The sequence below is a fragment of the Puma concolor genome, chromosome D4, assembly GCF_028749965.1.
Source record: "Puma concolor isolate L17-30 chromosome D4, mPumCon1.1.hap2, whole genome shotgun sequence".
In the NCBI taxonomy this organism is placed as follows: domain Eukaryota; kingdom Metazoa; phylum Chordata; class Mammalia; order Carnivora; family Felidae; genus Puma; species Puma concolor.
In genome coordinates this window covers 72,098,763-72,113,308 of record NC_141679.1, presented here as the reverse complement: position 1 = coordinate 72,113,308, position 14,546 = coordinate 72,098,763, and the positions used below count along the sequence as shown (strand labels likewise).

Here is a 14,546-nt window from a genome sequence, read left to right as displayed (position 1 = left end):
ATCAATAAAAAGAATGTCCATGTCTATTTCCCTTTTTCAAATTCAGAAATTTACCAGTTTTATTTCCTTCCTACCCTATTCCTCCAAGAAATTCTTCATATATCTTTAAAAATCTACATATTTGGGGGCACCTGGGTGGGTCAGGCGGTTAAGCATCCGACTCTTGGTTTGGGCTCAGGTCATGATCTCACGGTTTTGTGAGCGTGGGCTGGCATAGGGCTCTGTGTTGACATCACGGAGCCTGCTTGGGATTCTTGCTCTCCCTCTCTCTCTCTCTCTCTGTCCCTCGCCTGCTCACACTGTCTCTGTCTCTCTCAAAAATAAAAAAATACTTAAAAAAATGTGCATATTTATTTTCAGATCCTTTTCTCATAATGCAGTTTCTCTTTGAAGGATCTTTGCTAACATATGCCAATAAGGCCTTAGACTGCTCTGCTGATTATCTTGCTCATTAGGATTTTTTTATACCGTATCTTCCTCTTTCTTTACCTCTTTATGCCAAATCGTTTTTCTTTTGGCTGCCATGCATGATTTTTTTCTTCCAGAAAGCATACTTTGTAACTGATTGTACGTGGGGAAACGTATTTCAGTCTCCCCCCGCCCTCCCCCACATGAACATTTTTTGGCCCAGTTTACAGTTCTTGGGTAACAATCTTTTTCTTAAGAAATTTTTAACATTGCTCAGCTGTCTCTAACGTTGAGTGTTGCAGGCATGATAAATGTTGCCAGCATGGTACATTATCATAGTGGGGCATTTAATCTTGGGATACAGAAATCAGAAATCTCTATCTTGGTATCTTTCTCCTAAATGTCTCTTGAATGCTTGAGAAGACCTAATATTTTGTAATGGTTGGAGGCAAAATTGGATATGTTTCCGTTAGATCCATCCTATTGATGATGGTTTAAGACCTGTTGGTATTTTGCTCTTTTCTGTTTTCCCTGTCAACAACTGAGAAAGACATATTGAAATCTCCTTTGATGATACATTTGTCATTTCTCTTCCTTCGGAAAAAAATTCTATGAATTTCTATGTTACGTATTTTGAGGCTATTTTATTGGGAGTATTCGTGTTTAAAATTATTTTCCTAGTGAATTAAATCTTCTGCCATAATGCAATGGTCCTTATTACCTCTAATAAGGCTTTTTAATGTAAAGGTTTTAAAATTTGATATTAATATAATTGAATGCTTCTTTAACTTTTTTCTTCAGGACTCGGCAAGACCTTGCGATATAAACCTCAGGTAGCTCAAAGAAATCTTTTTCTATATGTTATTATTATTTTTTCATTTGCTCTCAAGGCTCCTTCTGGAAGACTTAATTATGTAGATGTAGAACCACCTTCATCTATCATCCATATTATTGATCACTCCTCTTACCATTTCTATGAATGTCTCTTTTTGCTCTAAATTCTGGAATAATTCCCACTAAAATGAAAACTCTATGGGAGCAGGGATGCGTTTTCCTTGTGTATCCACAGTGTCTGGATGTGTGTGAGAACAGAGGGCAGAGAAGGTACTTAGGTATATTTGAGTAGGTGGGTGAATTCTTGGGGTGCTTGTTCTAACTTGTTTTCAGCAGTCCAGTGTTCCTTCTCCTATTTTTGTCCTCTATTATTTATTTTTAAATTACATAAATTATTTTTTCCCATAAGAACTCATTTATGTTCTCTGACTGCAGCTTTTCCCATAGCACCCTGCATACATTTTATGTATCCCTATGGTCTGTTAAATTGCACTGAAAATACCCATTATGATTTTTTAAGTTTATTTATTTTGAGAGAGAGCGAGAAAGAGCAAGTGTGAGTTGTGGGGGGGGGGGGGGGGGGAGAAAGAGAAAGAGAGAGAGAGAGAGAGAGAGAGAGAATCCCAGGCAGGTTCCATACTCATCCTATCAACACAGAGCCTGATGCAGGGGTTCATGGTTTGAGAGATCATGACCTGAGCCAAAATCAGGAGTCAGATGCTTAACCAACATATTGTGATTTTTAAAAAATATTTTTCCTGTTTTTGCTATTTTTCTGAGAGGAAGAACTCAGTATTGAGCCAGTGATCCTCTCTATCACAAGGTACTTTAATTTTTTTTTTAAGCAAGCTTTACAGCCAATGTGGGGCTTGAGCTCATGTCTCCTAGATCGAGAGTCACATGCTCTACCGACTGAGCCAGCCAGGTGCCCCATATTGCAAGGTGCTTTTGATGAATATCTGGTTCCTTTTTTTAACTTTAATTGTAATTAATTAATTAATTAATTTACTTTTATTTGTTTATTTTTTTTTAGCAATCAAAAGTAAGCTTGATCAATATTGGAGCTCATTTGAGCCTTTCAGCGATTACAGATGTCACTTTTTGACGTCCCCCATATGGCTCAACCTGACCAGTCACTGACTGGAGGAGTCTGAGAACCAGCTTTTCTCTGGGTATGGTTAATGGATGGAGATTCTGAAATTCATGCACTGTTGATTTATAATCAGGAATTATTAAACAAATTAACTTCATTGTTACTCTGAAAACCCTCTAAATCTCTCTATTGGTAAAGATGAATAGGGTTGGGGGGGGAAGAAGTCAACATTCAAAGCTTTGGGGGCACAGAATTTCTTAATGAAGTTCAGACCTTAATGCTGGGATGAAGTGTGAAGACACCCCTCTACTCCTTAAAGACAGAGCACCTAAGAGACAGGTAGGTGCCAGTGGGACTCACTAAGGCAGCCAAATTCTGACTCTGAATTGCATTTCTTTTTCTTAAAAAAATAAAAGCTTATTTACTTATTTAGAGAGAGAGAGCCCTGTGTGCGAGTGGGGGAGGGGCAGAGAGAGGGAGGGAAAGAGAGAATCCCAAGCAGCTTCCCTACTGTCAGCTCAGAACCTGATGCTGGGGTAGATGCTATGAACCATGAGATCATGACCTGAGCTGAAACCGAGTTGGAGGCTTAACCAGTGGAGCTACCCGGCCACTCCTGCATTTCTAATTCCTAACTGAAAGGCTCTGTCCACACTAATGTTCATTCCCTCTCTGGTGGGTCACAGGCCCCAGCTGGGGTGGAGACTCATTCCTTTGTTTAGGTTGCTGGGAAGAGCGCCATCTAGTGGTGTATTATCAGAGATACAACCTCCGTGCCAGACATTTGGGACAGAGCTCCCAGGGTGCCATCCAAATAATACTGAATTGATTGTGTTTGCCTCTCAGGAATTTGCCCATGTGTCAGTGTTTAGTAAGGAGGGGTCTATGGTTGTCAACCTGAAAGACATCAGATATCCCTAGTGGAAGAGAGGGGGAAAGCTAGACTATAAATAAAAAGAGTTTCTGGGATCCCACTTAATATTACAATATCGGTGTGTGTGTGTGTGTGTGTGTGTGTGTTGAGGGGTGAGTAACCCAAAGTTCAGAATTCTGCCTCTTTCTTGAAATGGCTCTCCAAACGGGAACCCTCTTGCACTGTTGGTGGGAATGCAAATTGGTGCAGCCACTCTGGAAAACAGTGTGGAGGTTCCTCAAAACATTAAAAATAGACCTACCCTATGACCCAGCAATGGCACTGCTAGGAATTTACCCAAGGGATACAGGAGTGCTGATGCATAGGGGCACTTGTACCCCAATGTTTATAGCAGCACTTTCAACAATAGCCAAATTATGGAAAGAGCCTACATGTCCATCAACTGATGAATGGATAAAGAAATTGTGGTTTATATACACAATGGAGTACTACGTGGCAATGAGAAAGAATGAAATATGGCCCTTTGTAGCAACATGGATGGAACTGGAGAGTGTGATGCTAAGTGAAATAAGCCATACAGAGAAAGACAAATACCATATGGTTTCACTCTTGTGTGGATCCTGAGAAACTTAACAGAAACCCATGGGGGAGGGGAAGGGGGAAAAAAAAGAGGTTAGAGTGGGAGAGAGTCAAAGCATAAGAGACTCTTAAAAACTGAGAACAAACTGAGGGTTGATGGCGGGTGGGAGGGGAGGGTGGGTGATGGGTATTGAGGAGGGCACCTTTTGGGATGAGCACTGGGTGTTGTATGGAAACCAATTTGACAATAAACTTCAGATATTGAAAAAAAAAAAAAAAGAAAGAAATGGCTCTCCAAGCCTTAGTACACAGATGTCTGACTCTGACCTCTCTGCCTCTATTGTAGGAAGAAGCTGTATTTGTATTTACTGCATAACATCGTATGTGTGTGTGATATCTTATAAAAGAAATTGATTATGGCAGAAAAACATATCTTTGCTTGCTTCCTCCTCCCACCCCCCACCCTATGTTCTGCTTTACAGTACAGGCAGTGCTGGGGATATTTGCACCAATATGAAGAATTCCTTTGAGGAATCTTCAACTTAATACCAGTGGGGAGATAGTCAAGTGGAGAGATTCGCAAAGACCCAGAAAAAATTCACTTCTTTCCTGAAAACAGCACCTTAGAGGTAAAGCCACACCGAACAGGTGAGCTCTCTTGAATAAAAGCCGACGGGCAGTTTTAGCATCAAGTGTGTTCAGGGTTTCCGTGAACACGATTGGGACCAGCTTCTTTCACTCACACTTGTTAAAAGCTAAAACAGGCTGCAGGGCGTGGGGCTACTGAGCAAAGGAGGCTTGGTAGTGGAATACCTCTGCCGATGAACTGTTTCAAAGCCTTCAGCAAAAGACCGAGATATGTCCCGTGTTTAATCCTGAAAACCGAGCATGGATGTGTAATGGCATATAATTGAAGTAAACAGTAATTTTCTCAATTGTAATGTATTGGAAGGACAGTAGGTCTGTGTGGAGTCTACAGACCTAGAGCCAAAGACTGACTCATTTATCCCCAGCCCGGTTTGGAGAGGGGGCTATGCAGGCTGGAATGAGTAATGAGCCCTCGGTGGGATTATCTCAATGGGGAGATGCCAAGGAGGTTCACATACTGCTTTGTTCCGGTTCAGTGCTCACTGAGAAATCTTTCTTTTTCAATTTTCAGTTTTTATTTGTAGGCATTATTTTATATGAGACATTTGTCATCTTTATCATAAAGTTATATCTTTACACTGAGCATTTAAAAAAAGAGAAACACTTCAAAAAAAAAATCACTCCGGGGCGCCTGGGTGGCGCAGTTGGTTAAGGGTCCGACTTCAGCCAGGTCACCATCTCGCGGTCCGTGAGTTCGAGCCCCGCATCAGGCTCTGGGCTGATGGCTCAGAGCCTGGAGCCTGTTTCCGATTCTGTGTCTCCCTCTCTCTCTGCCCCTCCCCCGTTCATGCTCTGTCTCTCTCTGTCCCAAAGATAAATAAACGTTGAAAAAAAAAATTAAAAAAAAAAAATCACTCCATTTCACTTAGGCCAACAACAATTTTTGGCACGTATTTTCTCCCAGTCTGTGTTCTACGAAGACGTATTATAATAATAGTGTGTAAACCGTCTTGTCTTCTGTTTTTCATTTAACGTTCTATCAGAAGCATGTCCCACACAGCTAAATCATATATATAACTACCATTTTTAAATATCTCGGCACAAGTATCCAAAGCTTGTCTATATTTACAACATAAAGAGAATTAAATATGAAATTTCTGGGCGACCATGTGAAAAGTTTTACTATAGAAGTTGTTCGTGACAGCCCTAATCAGATGCAGTGGTACCTTTTCATGAGTGTAGGGACTGGGCATCCAACTCGCCTTTCTCCAGACTCACACAGGGATTTTCTGCCTGCCTATTTGTCCAGTTTTGGTGATGAATTTGGACCCTGGGCCAGTCTTTTTGATCTGGCATCTCCCCAAGACCGTGCCTTTCAGATTTCTGTCTCACAGACATCCCTCTGATCGACCACCACCCTCGCAAGACATAGGCTTTTGGACTCTTGAGCCCTTGACACAACCCAATGTCCAGCATCTTTGCACGTGACAAAGAAAAACCCAGAGAAAAGCGTTGGAAAAATGGAAGTATTTTTACTTGCAAAGTTTTGCAAGTTACTCCTGAGTTCAAGAGAGCTGGGCTTCCAGAATAACTTAAAGTTAGCTTGTTGGTGGCAGGAAAAGCATGTCATCTTCACAATTTTGTCACACGATTGTCATCTGTACACAAAGGTTCACGTATATGTGGAGGCATAGGTCTTAGAAAAGTCAAGGGTAAAATTGTCTTGGTTGGAGAATAATGTAAAGGAAAGAGCTCAGTGTTTATTTATTTGGGGGAATAGTGCTGGGCAGAGTGTTCTTGCCGTTAAAAAAAGTTTTATTAGGATGCAGTTTTTCCCCTCTGACTGAAGTTGGTGATAGGCTTAGTATTAACAGCAGCAGGAACACAAGGCAGCTCTGCCTTCTCATTTGTCTTGGATAGAAACCAGGTGGAAACACAGAAGGATGCAATGGGAGGTCAGGGAAAGGACAAATTAATGATACACATTGGCTGTATCATTTATCTACAATATATCGCCTAACAGGCAGCCACAAAATCTCAGTGGTATTTAACAGCAAGCATTTTAATCTCACACACCTGTGAGTCCTCTGCGCTGACCAAAGTTGGACTTGGTTAGGTCGGTTCCCTGGAAAAGTTCTGCTTGGTGAGTTTCTTATGTTCCTTCTGGGACCAGCCCACTTGTTCTTCTTACAAGTGATGTCAGAAGTTTGTTTAAAGGGACTTGAAACTGATACATTATCATCCGTGCTTCCGTGCTGTTGGCCAAAGCAGGGCAAGGCCAACCTCAAAGATAAGTGTGGGTAAGTGTAGTTTGCTCAGGATAAGCCATGGCAAAAATGCAAATGCAGAGAATGGGGAAGAATTATGGCCACCAATGCAGCCTGTCACACTGGGGGTAAGGGAGGACTTCTTGGGAAAGGGACAAATGAACTGGTCCACAAAACAGCATGACGTGTTTGGGAAAAATAGAAGCAATTAATTGAGGTGCAAGGGATAGGGGATGGTGATTGAAGATGAAGGTCTATAGATAGGAACAGGCCAGAGCATGAAGGGCCTTGTGTACCAAGCAAAGGAGCTTTAATGATTTGGGGCCATGGAAAGCCTTTTTAGAGTCTTAGATTTGCCTTTGGTAAAGGTCCTTTCGGGTGAAGTATGTGGCACATATTGGCATGGTCCAGAAAGGTGTCAGGGAGCTCAGGAGAGAGAGTAGAGAGGCCATTGAAGGTGAGGTCATAAGATCTTAAATTAAAGCAGTGGAGATGGCGATAAGGCGGAGTAAAAGGATAGACATAAGGTAGAATCCGCAAAAGTTGATGAGCTGGTTGTTAGAGCTCTGAAAAGAAGGCTTGCTCCTCCTAGGGTGATGCACAGGCTGGTGGTATCAGCTTCACAGGAGGAGCTCGTTTTCTGATTTGGATGTTGCTGGGGGTGGGGGTGGGACAGATGTTTAGCTTAGCTCAGTTTGGAGCCTGTAGCCTTTTGGTCTCTGGTTTGTTCTGGTGTTTTGGTCCCTAGATGATTTGACCTGTCTAGAGTTCTAGGTCTCAGGATAAAGGTCTGGGACTTGACTCTGGATTTGGATGAGGCTTCCCAGGGAAAGGGATTGAAACCCAAATAACTGAATTACCAAATAATTGAGTACTGAAGCCGGATCCCAGATGCAAGGAGTCTGCTAAAGAATAAGGAGAAGAATCATCTGCCAGGTAGGAGGAAACCCAGAAAGGTTGTGTTATGAAAGCCCACGGAGGAAAGGTGTTCATCAAGGTCCAAAGCCATAAAGAAGTTAAGTGAGATTTTAATAAAAAGGTGTCTTGGGCTTGGGAACCAGCAGGTTAAAGGTGATATCCACGAGGATGATTTTAGATGAATGATGGTTTGAGTGGCTCAGCCAAGGTCACACATTCTACTTCTTTTTTTTTTTAATGTTTATTTATTTTTGAGAGAGAGAGAGACAGAGTGTGAGCAGGGGAGGAAGACACAGAATCCGCAGAAGGCTCCAGGCTCTGAGCTGTCAACACAGAGCCCAACATGGGGCTCGAACTCACGAACCGTGACATCATGACCTGAGCTGAAGTCGGACGCTTAACCGACTGAATCACCCAGGCGACCCGGCACATGCTCCTTCTCATGTGGGTTGTTTGGAATTCAGACCAGGGCTCTGCTCTGTCAGTTTCCCTCTGGTACCTCTCAGTTGCTGATCTATTTCTAAAGACGATGTATCGATTTCCTGACCTCTAGAGCTTCGAAGGAGGGAGGAGAGTAAAGAGGCATACATGAATGGTTTATCAAAAAGTGCCTGGTAAATGCGTTAAGCTGCAGCTCTTGGATATCCTCATAGACCGTAGTTGAACAGATAGATATACTTGGGCTCCTGGATAAAGCTGAGGACTCCCTTCAGCCTGGATCCCCGGTGACTCCAGCAGTCTGCGAGATACCCCATGACATTGTCACTCTGTAATTTCCTCACAGCCTCACGGACCTGAAAGGGCTCTGGGATTCTTTCTTTTTATTCCATGTAAGTGGAGGTTTTGACTACCCGGCCGGGGAAGGAGGAGATACATAATGTTGGTCCTTAGCTTTTCCACTCTCCCTTTGCACAAGTGTTTCCTTTCTCCGTGTGGGCCGTAAATCCTGTAACTAATAAAATGTCAAATCGCCGTAACCTAAAGATCCATGACAAATCTTCTCCTTTTCCTTCCAGTTAAAATACTGACACACAAAAATAAACTATGTCCAACATTGTGGTTTCAAGTATTTTTCCAGGCAGAATAGGCAAGGGAAAAGAATGTAAAGAATCTTAACGGGTATGCATTCTTGGGAGGTGAAGCAAGACTTCATGATTTCCAGTTTATGGGGGCTGTGCAGCATTAAAGACAGATTCGAGCTCCAACCTCCCTCCCACGACTACTCCCCCACATCTTTATCTTGTAATTTTATTTTTCACAGTCTTCCATTCAGTTTCTTAGATTACTGGAATGTCGTATTGCTGAAAAGGATTTGAAGCTGATAGTCTGGTATTTTCCTATTTATGCAATCTATTAAATAGAAATAATTACTTTGCATTTTCGTTTTCAAGAGAAATCTTTCTTTTTCTTTTTATTGACTTACTGCATTGGGTGAAACTTCCAGAATAAATTTAAGTTAGGGTAGTTAACAGCGGGCATGTTTTATCTTCGTTATTTACGTATGCCTTCACTGGGTCACTGCTACGTGTTATAGCTATTTGAGATTCGTCTGTCCGCATTCTTCCACACTCGTTTAGGGCCTTTTTTCATCTGTCTTTTTGTTATTTCTTTCCCCTAGAAATAGATATTGAATGCTATCGAATGCTTTGTTGACACATGCTTTTTTTTTTTAACTATAATTATTGACATATCCAATTACTATGTTTATTTAAATGGAACCATTCTTATATTCCTGGAATAACTCTTACTTGTTCATAAGTTTTCATTTTTGTAATAGCGTATGTTGATGGTGGAGTAACAGTAGGTAAGCGAAGTATTCTAGAGATGGATTGCCCGAATAGAAGTCCCAGGTCCCCTGTTTACTAGTTATGTAAACTTGTGCACACTTCTGTAATCTCTCTGTGCCTCAGTTTCCTCAACTCTGTAGTGGGGATATTGGCCCCTACCCTATAGGGATGTTACATGTTACAAGGATAAATAGATTATGCCAGTGAGGTATGGGTATAGCTAGCGTGCTTAGGGAGGGGTGGGTGGTGACAGCTAAGGGGAGTGGAATTTCTTTTTGGGGTGATGAAAATGTTTCCAAAATTAATTGTGATGGATACACACCTCTGTGAATATGCTAAAAGCCATTGAATAGTACACTTTAAATGGCTGAATTGTATTGTATGTTGACGCCCAGTTTATGTTAGCTAACAATATTGTTGCTGATAACAATATTGACGCTGGTAACAGTATTAATGCTGATAACAATATTTAGCGTCGCAAGTGAGAACTCGGGTTCTGTAACAGGATGACCTTACCCAGCACAACACCTTCCCCTCTGCACCACCTCAGGCAGGTTACTTAACCTGTTTTATGTGTCTTAGGTTTCCCCAGTGTAAAATGAAAATAACAATAGTAGTTATCTCTTGGGTTGTTATAAAGAATAACTATATTAATACATTTCAAACCCTACGAATAGTATCTGTTAGAGAGTAAGTTCCCAGCAAATGTTAACTTTTATTTAAAATATTTGTCAGTTAATATTTTACTTAGGATTTAAAAAATCTTTATTCTGAATGATATTTGTTGATTGCCCTCCTGTTTTTTTTGTTTTTTAAAAAATAACCTCTTGTAAGAAAAGGGATGCTATGTTATTATTTATCCTGGTAAGAAATTACCAGCAAGAAAAAAGAAATAAAATGAACCCACAGTCCCATTGCTATCACTTTGGCATACAGCCTTTTTGTTTCTTGCTCGTTCTCTCTGTGTCCCAGATAAATATGTGCACATATGTGTTTTGTTATATATTATAAATTAGATATGTGTATTTCATGTCATATACGTATTAATGCATCTAACACAATTTATAAGGATAATTCACAAAATGCGACTGTACTTTAAAATTAGTTTAAACACTTAAAGTAAACATGTCCATATCTTGTTCTGCTCTCTAATTCGGTGGTCAGTATGTAAATTATCCAAGGGTTATTTTGGTTTGTGTGAATTGATGTAACGCACCTCCTTGCATTGTACATGGCAGAAAGCTAAAACCTGCAGCTCCCACGCATCTGTGCAACTAGTGTTTCTGATGTGATTTAGATTCTGTGAATTGAGCATAATTATGTGAGACTTAACTTTGCCAGGGAGTTGAATGGGGAGAAAAGTGGGCTATGTGACATCCATTTCAGCGATACAGAAATCAGCAAAGGCAGTGTGTTTTCAGATCCAGCAACAGTAGAAAAAACTTAGCCATTTGGATGAACTTTTCTTGGGGCTTTGGGAGTCGTTTCTGGAAATACAGCCTATAGCCTATTTTTTTTTTCCAGTCCTTTTAGAGATTCTATAAGCCATTTAGTACCATGTAATAAATTCCTTCCTCCTTAAACTAGCTGGAGAAGATACGGGGTTTTTGCAACTGAATGTGATCAGTGCAAAACGAACTTTATTTTTCCCAAGTAGAATTCATTAATCCATTCTCTTCCCACTGATTTGAAGTGTAACCTTTATCACGTGCCAAATACTCATGTGTAGTTTAGTCTATCCCCCCCCCCCCCCCAGCTTATCTCCCTCCTTTATTGATCTCTGGCTATAGCAGGATTCTGGGAGACAAGGCCCGGGGGGCAAGTCACATGTGTCTCTGGCCGACATTGGTCTTTTTATTTAATTGAACTTTTTCCGTTTATTCTACTGCCAATACCACACTTTTTTGCTTACTGTTTTATGGCAATCTTTAATATGTGTTTGGATAAGTGCCCCTATTAATCCAACATTTTATAAACCTCATGAATATTTTTGTCAAATTCTAAATATATCTTCATTGAATTTTAATTGATTCAAGAGATAATTTACATCTTATAATATTAAATAGTCCTAGGTCAAAACATATGTCTCTCAACTTAAGCAGTCCTTATTTCCAGCTTTTTGTTGTTACTGCTGTTTATATAGATCTCACAGATTTATTTTCATGCCAGTTCCCAGATATTTTCTACTGGTTGTGATTGAGAGTGACATAATCTGTGTTGTATATTGTACCCAGCTTTATCTAGAATATATTGATTTGTACATGTTTATTTTTTATTTTTTTAATGTTTATTTATTTATTTTTGAGAGAGAGGGAGCAGGGGAGGGGCCGAGAGAGAGAGAGAGATTGGGAGACAGGGAATCCAAAGTAGGCTCTGAGCTGTCAGTGCAGAGCCCAATGCGGGGCTCAAACTCCCGAACCATGAGATCACGACCTGATCGGAAGCCGGATGCTTAACTGACTGAACACGTTTATTTTAACTACCTCCCTGAACTCTTTCACAAATTCTTGTGATTTTCAGTTACTCATAGGCTATCCGCCTTATCTGTAAAATGATGGCATTCCCTCCTTTCTAATATTTACACCGTATCTTGTTGCGTAAAGTTATACAGTAAAACCTTGGTTTGTGAGCATAATTTGTTCTGGAAACATGCTTGTAATCCAAAGCACTTGTATATTAAAGTGAATTTCAAGAACCATTGGCTCAGTTGTGATCATGTGACATTCGACATCACGTACTACTATCGCAAAACATCACGCGTTTATCAAGTTAAAATTTATGAGAAATGTTTGCTTGTCTTGAGGAACACTCACAGAACAAGTTGTAACCCAAGGTTTTACTGTAATTAATTCAGCATGATGGATCAGGTATCCTTTTGAAGGATCTTCTTTGAGCATCAGCAGGATCATGAGAAGGAGCCCTATGGGTTGGGCAGTTTTCTTGAGACTCAAGAGGTGTGTAGTGGGATCCATTCCTCCTAGACCATGATGCAACATACGCTCACCCACCCTTCTGTCCATTCCTTTCAAGATTCCCTTGCTTAGCATGATCTTACTATCCCATATTTAGCCACAAATGATCTCATCATTTTTCCAATGGAAGATAACACAAATTTGTATCAATAGGAGCACTTGTTTTCTGTGTCCAAAATCTTTTCTTGATATCCATTCCTTCTATATTTCTGTGGCAAAGCCATGGTGTGCAAAAGCTATTTCTGACTATGGCGGCCATTAGAATATAAAAGAGAATTTTGTAAAGATTTGAAAGAATGGAAATATCCAGAGTTAATAAAAGTGGAGCAAAACAGGACGCTATTGTTGAATAAATGGATCCCTATGAACTTGCTGGGGAACAACTTGGCAACATACTTCAAGATCTTTATAATGCACATATGCTATGTTAATTAAAATTCTTTGGTTGCAAGTAACAGGAAGCAAGTTGAATTGACCGAAAGGAAAGGGGTTGGGAGTTTATTATAAGAATATAAGAATACAGAATTATCACAGGCAATTCACAATTCAAAGACAGAGTTGCAGATGGACCTTAAAACAGTATTAGAACCAGGATATACAAGGTTCGTTAGGGACTCAGCTCTTGAGTCTCATGTCTTCCCGCTCTCTGCATCTCTTTCTTTTATCTGCACTTGCCTGTTATTCATGTTTGTACTTGCCATGGAGTTGGGTTCTCAGAGGTACTGTGGATGACTTCTGACACCTCCTATATACTCCTCCAAATTCTATGCCCTTGATCTTGAACATGCCTCTTTGCCTGTGGTGTTTAAGCTTCCCCGTAAGGCCACTTGGTGTTCTGAGCTCTTAATTGTAGACTCGAGACTGTCCTCAGCTTTTGCTCAGCATTTACATTTTGCCCTTCTGTCTGTCTTCTTCTTGGTCTGACCTTGGTTTCAAGGTTTGTTCCAACTGGCTTAGTAATAAGCTCTATCTGACATTGTATCACTAAACAAAGTGCCTACACTACTACTTCGACATGGAGATAAGTGAGTTTTACAACTTTTTTGTTTTTAACTACATGTTAATCCTCAAAATAAGTTACTGGTCTTTCTGTAATTAGGGTAAGTGTGTAAGTGTTAGAACAGAGATTTGGTGCCAGTTTTGGTGTGGGATCCGCTTGAAAGAGAAATTGGACCTGTTCAGGCATCATTCTGGCTGGGGCTGCCGGTCTCTGCCCTAAGATAGTAAGGACGCAAGCCGGCTGTGTCTCTCATTTCATCTTTCTTGGCTTATGATCATGAAGTGACTCAGCTTGGGAGTTTCTAAAACAATGAGTCGTCCCAAACTATAGACTGAAGCGTGGTACTTTTAAAAAATAACCTTAGTCATTACTGACTACTGCATCCCCCTTTCTCCTTCCATATGTTTACCTGTGATACATCTCTATCGCTGGTTACCCGTTCGTATTATTAGGTTATTGGTCTGAACGTGGAGTGATCACTACTATACTGGTCTTCTCTGGACAGCATGTCGCATGGAGTATATTACGTTAGTTACCTCCTGATTTTAGATAAGACAAAATAATTTCATAAACCAACATGTGTAACAGACCAACAGACTGAAGTTTAGTCTTTAAGGTAATTTCTACTGTGACTACATAATTTCAGCTACATAATTTCATCAATTTTCTCTATTACTCTGATTCTTTTTGGGGTCCTCTTTCCTGTTGTAAAATGCAGGGATGCTGCAATTCTGTCTGCTTTGTAATATTAATCGTTCTAGGGAAAAAAGCCGTTAAAAAATTCCTGAAGCTATAGTGGGAGAGGGTTTGGAGACTTTTTTGGCTTTAGGCAGGGAAAAGAGTATCTTTCAAGTTGAATGTTTCCTGAGATATTTGCTCCTATTAATTGGAAAGCCTTTCTTTTATGGTTGCTTTCTAGTTACAAATATTCAACAGCTTCTCGGCAGCAGGAGGTAGGGTTAAGAGCTGGGTACTTACAGGCCTTTTATCCCTTTCTGGGATAATGCTTCTGTTTTTCTAAAAATGAAAAAATTCACTAATGTCCAGCTTATTTGTAGTTTTAATCATCATATCATTGCGTGGGTTGATGCCTCGAATGGTAACATGTATGGGGGAGGATATTTCTAAGAAATATCTTGTTTCCAAGAAACAAGACAGGATGCTTAATACAGTGATGCTAATCTATTTTTATGTATGCTAGAAGCAACCAAATATAACAATTTGAA

At 40.3% G+C, this 14,546-nt stretch overlaps 1 long non-coding RNA gene across 1 annotated transcript in view; it reads left to right on the top strand.

Moving 5' to 3' along the window:
* Positions 1–1,869: 1,869 nt before the first annotated feature.
* LOC147574990 (uncharacterized) overlaps positions 1,870–14,546 on the top strand; it is a 137,823-nt gene continuing 125,146 nt past the window's right edge. Inside the window, exons 1-2 of the long non-coding RNA XR_015242948.1 lie at positions 1,870–2,414; positions 4,271–4,436. This is a non-coding gene — a long non-coding RNA (uncharacterized LOC147574990). The remainder of the gene's footprint in view (positions 2,415–4,270; positions 4,437–14,546) is intronic.